The sequence below is a fragment of the Microtus pennsylvanicus genome, chromosome 3 (genome assembly GCF_037038515.1).
Source record: "Microtus pennsylvanicus isolate mMicPen1 chromosome 3, mMicPen1.hap1, whole genome shotgun sequence".
NCBI classification, from domain to species: Eukaryota; Metazoa; Chordata; class Mammalia; order Rodentia; family Cricetidae; genus Microtus; species Microtus pennsylvanicus.
The window spans coordinates 59968145-59981025 of NC_134581.1; positions in this window are offsets into that span (position 1 = coordinate 59968145).

The following is a 12881-nucleotide window of genomic DNA, read 5'->3' on the forward strand; positions in this document are numbered from 1 at the left end:
TCTACCTCCCCAGGGCTAGGATTCTAAGTCAGTGATACCATGCCTCTCTCTGTGTCTGCGTGTGAGACAGACAGACAGAGAGAGAGAAAGAGAGAGAGAGAGAGAGAGAGAGAGAGAGAGAGAGAGAGAGAGAGAGAGAGGTATGTATGTACCAGAGGAGGACTCAGCTGTCCTGCAGTCTCTGCCTTACTACCTTAAGATAGGAAAATCACTATTTTGGGCTAGACTGGCTTAGATTTGCCTCTGCCTCATAACACCAGAGGGATAGGCACATGTGTTCATGCCCAGGATTTTTACATGAGTACTGGGGATTTGAACTCAGGTCTAGTAAACGATCTTGCCCACTGAGCCTTCTCCTCAGTCCACTCCACCACCTTGCCATCACCACTCTTGACATGGGCTCTGAGGATCGAACCCAGGTCCTCCTGCTTGTGAAGGCAGGTACTTTAGGACTGAGCCGTCTCCCAACACGTGGTTCGCGGGTGAGGCGGTCCAGTGACGGCATTCCAAAGAGAACATTTGTTAAGAAGACTGTGTCTCTGGGAGGAAGGCAGGCCGAAGGTCAGGAGCAGATCAGGCATGCCCTGTCACACATCCCATTGCCTGCAGTTTTCCTTGTGAGCACCAGAAGTGCGGTGCTGGCTGCTCATGAAAACCCTCCCGTATGTGTTGGAACATCCTCTAGATGCTCATGAAGTCACACATTCACTCTCAAGGTAAAAAGAGAAGGACCCTGTGCCTGCCTTCCCTGCATGTTGGCCTTGTGCAGGAAGGCTGAGGCTGCTAGGGGTGGCCCACCTAGTGATGATCTGAATTGTGGTTCAAACAGAACCCAAAGCTTCCAGAAGAGAACAGAACCTAGAGGAAACTCAGGCAGGGGGCAGGACATTACCTTCCTCCCAAGTGTAGAAGGACACAGCCCTGCAAGAGGAAGGAAAAGCTGGTACTCAAGTCTTCCCGTGAACTGCCCTACCACAGTAAGAAGGGTAAGGGTAAGGGACTGACTTAGAAAGGCAGTCTGGAAACAAAATTTCTGCTTGGTTGGGTTTGGGTAGCAGTTCCTCATTCAAGTGGAGCCTTCTAGACACATGAGGTCATATTTAATAAAGGTGGAAAGCCTGGAGAGATGGCTCAGCAATTATGAGTGCTTGCTGCTCTCGTGGAAGACTCAAATTCAGTTCCCAATACCTGTATGGGCAGCTCACAAGCACCTGTAACTCCAGCACCAAAGGATCTGATGCCCTCTTCTGGCCTCTGAAGGCACGACACTCATGTGCACATACCCACACAGACACATACTTAAAAACAAAATCTTAAAATGAATAAGAGGTGAGGAAGATAAATAAAATCTTAAGGTTAGGGATGGACCCCAAAGCCTTGTGCATGACAGATAAGTGTGTTCTACCACTGAGCTACACCCCAGCCCAGAAGGCAGAAAGCTAAGAACACGATACCTACCTGCACACTGGAGAGTAATACAGTATGAGACAATATCCTGGGTTGTAACTCACACCTGAGGAAATGAAGACCCAGAGAGGGGGCAAGGACCACTGACTGAGCCACTGGGGTCACAGTGCCTGGAACCTGCTTCTCCTGACTCCCCACTCAGGTCTTGTTTGCATTTTCAGTTTTCTCAGGTGTCTCCCTGACCCTGGGAATTTGAACACTGGCCGTGGTGAACGCATGGCAGGCAACTCGTGGGAAACGCCGAGAAACCCAGCAGCCTTTTATGGGGTTTTCTGGAACCAGTTAGAGATAAGTTTTATTATCTCTCTGTCTCCCTCCCCTTCTATTTTTGTAGAGAGCAATTACCAGTGTTAGTGTGGTAAGGGGGTTGGGTCTCCAAATTAGAATTCCCCGCTTTGTTTGGGCCTCCCCAGACTGCAAGACTGTGTGGGCAGGGCGTATCAGATGATTTCCCTTGGAAGGAAAACTTGAAACTGAGCCCCTGGCTTGGCGCTGGTCCTCATGCTAATGATTCCAGCGGGCCAAGCCCAACACCTTTCACGGACAAGATGTTGCCCGTGGCCCAGGTGGCCAGGGCACCTTTGAAGAGGGGAAGCAAAGCAGGAAAGAGGTATGGAAACACCCCAGAAATCAAATGCAAGGCCCCCTTGGACCTTCAAAGGGAGCAATTGACTTCCATGCCCTCATACTGAAAGTTCTCTTGACCGTCAAGAGGAATGTCAGTGCATCCATTTTATCCACCTCCAACTGGGGATTTTGTGTGGCACTGAGTGTGTGAACACATGCATGTGTTCCTATGTGCAGCACACATGTATATGTGAAGGCCTTCCTCAGGGGATGTCCATATATTGTGAAACTGTCTCTCAGTAGCTTGAAGCTCTCCCGGTAGGCTATGCAGCATGACCAGCTGTCCCGGGGAGACGCCTATCTCTACCTTCCTGGTGCTGCCAAATATCACGATGCTTGGCTTGTAAAAATGTTTTCTTTCTTTTCTAATTTTTATGTTTCTGTGTATGAGTGTTTTGTCTGGGTACCACAGGTGTGCTGTGCCTGTGGCAACCAGAAAAGCAAAGCTGGATTTCCTGGAACTGGACTCACGAAATGGCTGTGAGCTTCCCCATGAGGGCTGGGAATCCAGCCCAGGTTCTATGCAAGAGCATCCAGTGTGGTAGAATATGATTTTAAAGTGTGTTGCATTTGTTTAACGATGTAAAGATGTGCTGCATTTGTTTATGCTGATTTGTTTAACTCTGTGAAGCTGTGGTTCTTTGCCTGTCTAAAACACTTGATGGTCTAATAAAGCGCTGAACGGCCAATAGCAAGACAGGAGAAAGGATCAGCAGAGCTGACAGGAGAGAGAATAAATAGGAAGAGAAATATGGGGAGAGAAGGAGGCTCAAGATAGAACAAGAAGAGGAGGATGTCAGGGGCCAGCCACCCAGCCAGGCACGGAGTAAGAGCGAAAGCAAGACATACAGAAGCAGGAAAAGGAAAAAGCCCAGAGGCAAAACAGTAGTCCGAATAATTTAAGAAAAGCTGGCAAGAAACAAGCCAAGCTAAGGCTGGGCATTCATAACTAAAAATAAGCCTCTGTGTTTGTTTTTGGAAGCTGGGTGATGCCCCCCCCCCAAAGAATAAAAGAACAAAAGAGTAACTAGTAAAAAACCAACAACAACATTTCGGCGTTCCAACATAGGGCTAAAGCAAAAGGGAAACCAACAGCAACCCAGTACTCCGAAACTGCTCAACCCTCTCTCCAGCCTCAAGCCACACTCTAGCCCTTGTTTGTTTGTTTTTTTCTTTTTCCCTGCTAACCTGTAGGTCCAGGGAAACATCTTGTAGTCTGTCAAGTCTTTCCTGCAGTAGCAGCCATAAACAGCCACCCCACCCTTACCTCCACCCCCCACTTGTAGCTGATCCTCACAGGGCTTCCAACAGTCTTGAGTACACTCATTCTGCTATGTTTTCTGGCATCAGAGGTGCTACCTTGCTAGTGAGGCCCCATTCTTCCCTTTAAGCCCCATTTGTTCCTGGGCTTTGGGAAGGCATAAAAACTGCCCCTGGAAGTGCTCAAACTTGCCCTGGCCTCCTGTGCCTGTGTTTATAGCAACAGGGCCCCGCTGGGAACTGGCAGCAGGCTGGCACTAGAGTTCCTGTGGTCTGGATCGTGTCACCCTGTACCCAAGACCCTCTGAAAAGCCTGGAGACACCACGTTTGTTTATCCCAAGACTGAAGGTCAGGCACACATGTTTCTGGGAACTGCTGTCCCCACAACTCTGAAATTAGCCAAACAAGGAAATTCTAACCACAGGGCAGAACCATACTGGCAAAGCAAGGTTGCTTTCTTCTCTCTCCCAGATTGGTCCTGCTTCAATTTTCCCATTAACTAGACTTCTGTTTGGAGTATGGTTGTGGTTGCTTTTCCACTTAACCATATTTTTTAAATGAAGAATTATTTTTCTTTTCCCCACATAGTAACCAGAAGGATCTTTACAAAGAAGGTTCTTTACAGTTGTTTTTAGGGTCCTCTGTGGGCTGGACCTACTTGCATCTCAGCCCTTCCTGGGTGACCACCTTTCCCCAGCTCTTCACAGGCCACCTGAACTTGGTTTATGCACAGATGGGCCAGGGGCACCCACAGCTGTCTATAACATCCTTACACTCCCAGATGCTCACCACCACCAGCCCCCCAAACCCCATGCTCACCACCACCAGCCCACAGATCCGTTCTACTACCCTGTGCTCCAGTTATGATCTGTTCTTGCCTCTCATCTGGCACTGCTGATCTACTCGCTGGTTCTATAGTTTCGTTATTTCCAGATTGCTAGATGGATGGATCACGCAGCTGATGAAAAGAATCTCTCTGTGTACAATATGTATACATGAAAAAGTGGGGGGTGGGCTCACACATAGAGGACGTGCATGTGGAGGTCAGAGGAGAGCCTCGGATGTTGGGTTTCACATCATGCTCTGGTTTAAAGGCTACTCTTCTACACACAGTTTTCTAGTCCCTGAGCTTCAGGGGAGTCTCCTGTCTCCAACCCCAATCTCCCTTTGGTGACAGCAAGGTTAGAGACATGATTCTGTGTCCAGCATTTACAGTGCTGGGGAGTGAAAATTGGGTCTTCAGGCTTTTACAGCAAGGGCTTTGCCCACCGAGCCCCTGCAGCCCCAGGAGCTCTTTGCTGCTTTCTTTAAGCGTCACTCAACTTAGATTCAGCTATGCTGGTGTGTCTAGCAACAGCTCGCTCCTTTTTCCTGATGTGTGATATTCCCTTCTATGGGTGGTCCACGGTGTGTTAACCCTTTCCCAGCTTCCCTTCTATGCATGGTACACTGTGTGTTAACCCTTTCCCAGCTTCCCTTCTATGGGCGGTCCATGGTGTATTAACCCTTTACTGGCTTCCCTTCTATGGGCGGTCCACAGGGTGTTAACCCTTTACCAGCTACAAAACATTTGAAGGACTTTCAGCTTAGGGTCAGTTATGAATATATGTCCAGGCTTTCGTGTGAGTGTGAACTGTTGTTTCTCTCTAATAAATATTTTCAAATTTGACAGATAGGTCACATGGAAAGAATATGTTTGACTGTATAAACAAAACCAATAATTCACACAGTTTAGTGATGGCGAACCTCCTTCAGCCAATGGCCTTTAAGAGGCTGGACCAGGTTGGGGCTTGACTTTTTGGGTACCCAGAGAAAACCACCAGCCAGCCCAGCTCTTGTTCCCGTGCTCCATACCTTGAGGTTGGATTTCCTGTTCCTGCTCCGCCAGTTTTCCCCTTGCGATAAAGAATAGTATTGGAATCTTTTGGAGTTAGCTTGGGATTATTTGACTCGCATCCCCCCTTTTATGCATTCAGCTACAAGTTAGGAGCTTCTGTCTTCTCCTACTTCTCCTTCTGAGCTATGGATAATGGCTGGTCCATCTTAACATGAGGCAAGGGAAGCTGGTCCATCTCAGTGAGAGGCAAGAGGTATACAGTACACTATGAAGTATTCTTAAGAAAATTGAACCTGAGAATATCAGCTTCTAGTGAGGACAAAAATTATAAAAAGTCAGCCATCAAGGTAAATAACCTTTATCTTAAAACATTTTATTTTTATTTTAAATTTTGGTGTGTGTGTTTGTGTGTGTGTGTGTGTGTGTGTGTGTGTGTGTTATGTACAAGTGGCTGCAGTGCCTGCAGAGACCACAAGAGAGAGTTGACTCTCCTGGAGTACCCAGGCAGCTGTGAGAAACCCAACATGGGTGCTGAGAACCAAGCTCGGGCCCTCTGGAAAAGCAGCAAACACTTTTAAGCTCTGAGTGGCCTGAAATGCATTCTGCTGCAACACTGAAAGACAGGCTCAGCATTATCCACAGCCCTCTTGCTTCTGGCTCCAATGCAGCTAGTGCAGCCCAACTGCAGATCCTGGCTGAATCTAATGACCAGTTTAAGGTCCAGCTCTGATAGCCATGGGCAGAAGAATGAAGCCAGTGTGAGAGGAACTAGAGGGCCATCAACTTCCTCAATAAATAAACCACATGATAAGGAGCAAGAGCAAACACACCTGGGACACCCGAGTAGTAGGTACACTGTTGTGTTCCCTTTATGATGCTTTTCAACAGTGAAATAAAGTCATAAAAGTTCCAGCAAAGATGAAAGAAAAAGCACTTAGAATATAATCAGTTACCTAGTCCAGGTGATTAGATGATAAACTATTTGTGGAATTTTATTTTCAATGTCACTTTACAATGTTCGGGAGTTGTTTTATGACATTATACTATTAGATATAGTTGATATATAGATATTTGTGCCTGTGTGTGTTTAAACATGGCATTTGAGTTCCCTGTCCTATTTATATTTTTTCCCATGATTGTGAATTTGTGGGCATGTGATATTAGGAGAATCATTTAGAGGAACCAGCAAGGTGACTCAGTGGATAAAGGCACCTGTTGTCAAGCCTAAGTTAATCCCCAGGACCAATACCATGCACAGAGAGAACCAAAGCCTCCAAGTTGCCCTCTAACCACCACATCTATTCTCATGCACACACATGTGCACACGAGCACACACACATTATAATATTAATCTAATAAAAACTATAGAAGAATAATCATTATTGGGCAAAGAAAATATTGATATTCATAGCCTTTTCCATTTGTTCTTTTCTATAGTCAACCCCATGACAGACTTGGATGGCATATTAGATGTTTTTTTTTCCTTTCTGAGACAGGGTTTCTCTGTGGTTTTGGAGCCTGTCCTGGAACTAGCTCTTGTAGACCAGGCTGGTCTCGAACTCACAGAGATCCGTCTGCCTCTGCCTCCCAAGTGCTGGGATTAAAGGCATGCGCCACCACTGCCCGGCTCAGCTTATTAGATGTAAGGACATTGAATTTGTGTGTGCTCTTGTTGACTGAGCCACCTGAGCAATGTGCACTCAGGTGCTCCAGACTAGGAGTGCCACCCCGTTTCATCCAGAAGAAAGGAGGCATAAGCGGGGGGTGGGGGAACACTTGGGTTCTGATTTCTGAAGAAACTGCTTGGTCCATGGCTTCTACCACTATTGACCAAGTCCTCACTCATCTATTCCAGGAGCTTCTTCTCATTTTCAGGTTGCCGAGGGGCCTAGAACTCTGGAGTCCATGCCAGACTTTATTCTGAGACCCATGGATATGTAAAGGTGTACTTGAGAGCCAGAGCAGTTCCGGGCAGGGGCAAGTTACTAAATAATGCTAAACTATAGGGCCCCATAGCAAGAGAGTCAGCTTGTACACTTGGGAACATGAAGTTTATATGGTGTTGGGAGTGTGCATCTATGTGGGGTGTGTGTGTGTGTGTGTGGCGTGGGTGTACATGTGATTCCCAGTGTCTTCCTCGATGGATTTCCATTGAGGCGGCATTCTCTCTGAACCCAGAACTTACCAGTTTGGATAGCCAGCTAACCAGCTTGCTCCCCGCATCACCTGTCTGTCTCCGATTCCCACTGGATTACAGACAGGCCAGCATTTCACCAGCAGAGCTATCTTCCCAACCCACAGGGAATTGTTAATGTTAGAGGGGAAAAAGGGGTTTTATTCAATGTCTTCTCAACAAATATTTCCCAAGCTCCTGTCACAGGCCAGATGGTATATGAGATCTGGCATCCTTGCTTTGTGTCTCGCGTTCCAGCAAGGAAATGGAGCATAAACAGTTGACGGTAGCATGAGGTGACAGGTGTGCTAGATAAGCCTCCCATCCTTATGATTTAGGATGAGCTTATGACTGAGAGTCTTAGTGGCGATCTATTTTGGGAGAGCATTTTTTTTTTAATGTCAGTACGATGTAGTTCTTTCCCTTTAATTCTTACAAGAGCACGGATGGTGTAAGATGCTCCTTTGCAACTGAGAGAACTGAAGTTTAAAAAAGAGGGACTGGTTTCACAGTTCGGCAAGTGGCAATGTCTGGGATTTAATGTAGGATCTTTTTGATTCCCCAGCAAAGGGAGTGAATGCTCGATGGCTTCAGGCTGAGCTGTGGTTCTCTTAGACATGGCTGTTCTGGAGTGTAGACACTAGAGGGCGATAAGAGCAAACCAGAGAGGCTTTCCCCCTGCAGCCGCCGCTGGGCAGCCACAGCAGAGTGTCCCGAACACATCTTTAAAGGTGAGTTGGTATGACTGTAGTGTCTAGGGTATTTTGCAGTGACCGAGGAGGACAAGGATCACGGGACTCATCTCCCAACAAAGCCCCTGACACACAGTGCTTCAATGTTATCCTATATTCAGAGCCTGGCTGCTTAAGAAGCCCTGGTCTGGAACGCTCGCTGCAACAAAAATCTAACTTAATGTCTGCAGACAGATGTGGACACAGCGTTGCACAACTGGATGCATTGCTCAACAGTTTTCCAGGATTAAAAGATTTCTGAATGCACAACAGCCAAAAAATAATTCCAAATCAAATGTGGAAGAAAGCAGAAGTGTTTCTGGCAGTGCCCTCAGCCTGGCATCCCTTACTTCACCGCGGCCTTTGTTCTGAATGTACACGCACACCACCTGCCACCATCGCCGGCCGACACCCCAGGTCCCATCTGAGGCTTGCATGTGCTGTGAGTTGTAATGCTTTTGAGTTTGCCAAGTTTTCTGCTCGAATGGGAGCAAAGCAGGGTTAATTACAGAAAGCAAAGACATCCAGTATATTTCCACCAGCATTCCTCGTCACCTACCATGCTCTTGTGTCTTCGGGTTGTATTGTGTTAGAGTGTTTGACCTTTAAAAATTTGTTGTCTTGATTTTATTTGGTTGTCATCTAAAAATTATGAAATGAATTGGCTTAGGATTAGGATAGGTTTTCCAGTATTTGCTGAATGGCCCTAAACACACTTCTGGCATGTTGTACTATGTTTTTAGGGCAAGAAGTATTCTTGGTATTGATGATAATAAAACAAAAATATTGATGAACTCTGAAATATACTGAAAATGCTTTCTTGTGATATAGTGTCAAGTATTCAACCAAGATTTAATTCTTAGCTGGGCCTGGTGGTGCATGCATTTAATCCCAGCACTTGAGAGGCAAAGGCAGGAAGATCTCAGAGTTGGAGACCAGCCTGGTCTACAGGTGCAGGAAACTACAAAACGCAAGAAAGCCAAGGCTACACAGAGAAACCCTGTCTCAAACAATTTTTTAAAAAGATTTAATTCTTTATGCAAAAAATAGACAAGCGAGTCCATCTCATTAGTATGCTAAATTAAGTTAATCTTCAATAAATGGTAAATTATATATCTACCAAATAATTGCTTTAAAATAAACTTCATTATGATTTATTATCAGCAAGTGTCTGATTGTATACCTATTTTAGATATCTATAACAAATTATAAATTTCTTAGGTGAAAAGTGGTAATGAGATGAAAGCCCTGGCCAAGAGCTCTTGCAACCCCATGGGATTTATTAAATGCCAATGTGTGGGGCCTCTCTCACCAGTTTATGTTTTATATTATAGTGAAGGGGATGTCTTTGGGAAGAGGTACTGAGGAAACACCTCCATCAGACTGGCCTGTAGGCACGTCTCCAGGGCATTTTCTTCTTGGATGACTGGTGTGGGAGGGCCCAGCCCACTGTGGCTGGTGGTCCTGGGTTGTGTAGGAAACAGCCTGAAGAAGTCAGGAGTAGTGAGTCCAGAAGCAGCTTGCCTCTGTGTTTCTGCTTCAGCTCTTGCCTCCAGGTTCCTGCCTCCAAGTTCCTGCCTTGATTTCCCTTCTTGGTGGACTATGATTGGGACATAGTCAATAAAACCCAAACAAACATTTTCCTCAAGTTGCTTTTGGTCATGGTGCTTTGTGAGGCCACAGGAAATAAGCTAGGACAGATCCCATTGTACCCTGCTTCTGCTTGTCTTACAGCTGGCTCCATTCCTGGGTGGTGTGCAAACAGTCAATTAACTAGAGACTGGCCCAAGTGACGATCGCTAGCTTACACTGGGGTTTTATACACACACTGGATGCCCCAACCAGAACACTCATCCCAGCTCTCCTGGTGTCCTTCAGGACTCCTGTCAACTCCTACCTCACCAAGTCACAGTGGGCTGCTGGCAGCACACACGATGAGGAAGAATGAGGAAGGCTGAAGCCTCCAGATTTTTTTTTGTTTTTCCTGAGGGTGGCATGCACCAGGATTTGCACTAGGATCTGCATCCTTGTTGAGCATAAGCTGGCATTCCCTGTGGCCACCATTCTTCCTGCCCCAGAGCTTTGCTGTTTGTTTCTGGGCAGCATTTTACAAGAAACAGGGATTAAAACTACCAAAACAAAGTTATTTTATGACTTATGGGAAAGAAGTAAAAATATCATGGATGAACAATTTATCTGCTAAGAGGACTTGCTGGCATGTTTCAGTCTCATGTGACAGACACCAAGCGGGGCTGTTTTCAAGCTAGCCACACCCTGGGGCAGTGTGACAGCAAAGGAGACACAGATGGGGGCATGCTTGGGGACACAGAGCCTGGTGCCAGCTCAGGACGTCACCCTGGGTTCTGACAGGATGTGGATCCACCAAGTAACGTCCAGAGTCTTACCACAAGACAGCGGCATGGCAGGGCGTTGGTGGGGGTGGCCAGGCAGCTTGGCCTTTTTGTAGAAAAAGAAAACAAAACACCTCCCATAAAGCAAGTACATAAAAAGAAAAAAATGGGCCGCTTCAAAAAATTAGAGAAGTTAAGCAATCAGAACTGTATTAGTAAGATGTATTTGATGAGAAGAGGCAAGAGAAGTAAAGAGTCCTGGAGACACAGAGCTGGGACGACATCCCAGTCAGCAGAGTGCTCGCCGGGCAGGCTGAGGACCTGAGTTCAACCCCCAGAATTTATATAAAAATAAAATAAAAATCCAGGCTTGGTGGTACATGATTGTAATACCAACACTGTGGAGGTAGAGGCAGGTGGACTTGGGGTTCACTCTCCATCCAGCCTCACTTAGTTGGTTAGTGCCAGGCCTGAGAAACAACATGAAGTGTTCTCTAGACCACACACACACACACAACATACCCCACCTATACACACATGTGCACTCCCCACACGAACACGTGCACACACACATGTTCATAGAACTATAGAGAAATCTGGGACATGCAGACATGAGAAATCCAAGGAGAGTGATTAATATTGAATTGAGATGGTGCAAAGGCCCCTGGGAGCTCCACGTCTGGCATCTTGGCTGAATTCGGGAGCTGGGAGAGAAGGCACACGGAGGGCTGCCTGGAATCCTTGGGGCACTGACTTTAAGCCAGTTTTCTGTTCTGACGCATCAGATTCCAACAAGCCACAGGAGGCAGTCATTGCTGCCCTCCACCCAAGGGAACCAGGCCATGAGAAAGCAAATTCCTCTGGATTTGAACCCAGAACCAACTTTCTGCACATTGGCTGCAGGGCCTTATTTCCAGTCTCGGTGACTGGAAAGGGTGATGTCACTTGCTGAGACAGGAGGTCAAGAGAAGGAGCAGGTAGGCACGGGAGCAAAGGCAGGGTGGGTCCCAAGGTGGTTATTTGGACAAGTGTATCATGTCGATGCTCTGCCAGCCCCTGAACGGGACATGCCCAGGGGAATCCGCATGCCAGCACAGAGCAGGAGGGAGCTGGTTTTCATTAAAAAGAATGAAACATCTGTAAAAATACAATTGGCTGAGTTTCCTGGCCAAGCTGTTCAAGAAAAGCCAGCTGTGCTAACAAACAGGAAGGCCATGACCCAGCTGAAGGTCTGGCCAGAGAGATAGACAGAGCAGGTCCATCGAAGCGCTCAGGCCGCTGGCACATTGTGACTGTGGTGACATCTACAGAAGAGACCAAGACCAGGCCTGGAAGGAAGGGGAGGAACGGATGTCAATACTGCCTGCCCTCTACAGTCACCCAGGGAACTTCACGCCAGAGCCAGGTAAACCAGACCTTCCTAAGTGCTGTCAGCTGGAACCAAGGTTAGAACTCCTGGGAAAAGGTGCAGGCTGTCTTTGGAGGTGACTGGAGAGAGGACATGTAATTAGATCTATAAGACACTCAAGTTCCTTGCTCGTGCTCTCTCTCCTTCTGCTCCTAATTTGGACCTTGGGGTTTCAGTCCGGTGCTCCAATGTGGGACTCTGTCTCTGTCTCCTTTCATCGAAAGAGACAGAAATCTTAAATAGATAGATAGATAGATAGATAGATAGATAGATAGATAGATAGATAGATAGACAGACACTCAAGTTATTTCAGGGGCATCTACCTGATTGTCCTCTACTGGCTGCATGGGGGAAACATGAACTAAAGGCAGAAATGACATTTTGGGGGGTCAATTAGTTACTGGAAAAGCCCAAGCCTAGAACCCAGATCTGCCGACCCCCACATTCAGAGCCATAGTGGAACATCCACGGGTGGTTCCATAGAGGGGAAGTAAAGTCCACCTGTACTCACGTATAAAGATAAAGGTCTTAAAAGTAGCTGTAGTGCATGTATGTTCACCTAAAATCAAGTCCAGTGACCCTGTGGGAGCATAATGGGGGTGGAACAGCATACAGGAGGGGCTGGAGATGGCCAGACAGACTGACAGCCTGGAAGCACAGAGGGTGGTTACAAGGATGGATCAAGCAGCAGCAATGGTCAAGTGATGGGGGTAGGGCTGGGGAATGGGGCACAGGGAGTGACTGGAGGGGCTATGATCCCTCACAGGGTCAGAAGGTCTCACAGTCTGGGGTCTAGACACAAGCTGCAGCAGGTAGCCTGGAAAGTGGAGAATCTAGTTCCTGCAGGTATTGTCCATACTGACTCTGGACCTTAAGGGGAATACCGCTGTGGAATATTTGTTTAGACTCTGTAAAGATGTGTCACTGTGATTGGTTGAATAAAGAGCTGAATGGTCAGCAGTTAGGCAGGAGAGAATGGGCAGATTTCTGGGGAGAGAGAAAACTCTGGGAAGAAGAGAAGCAGGG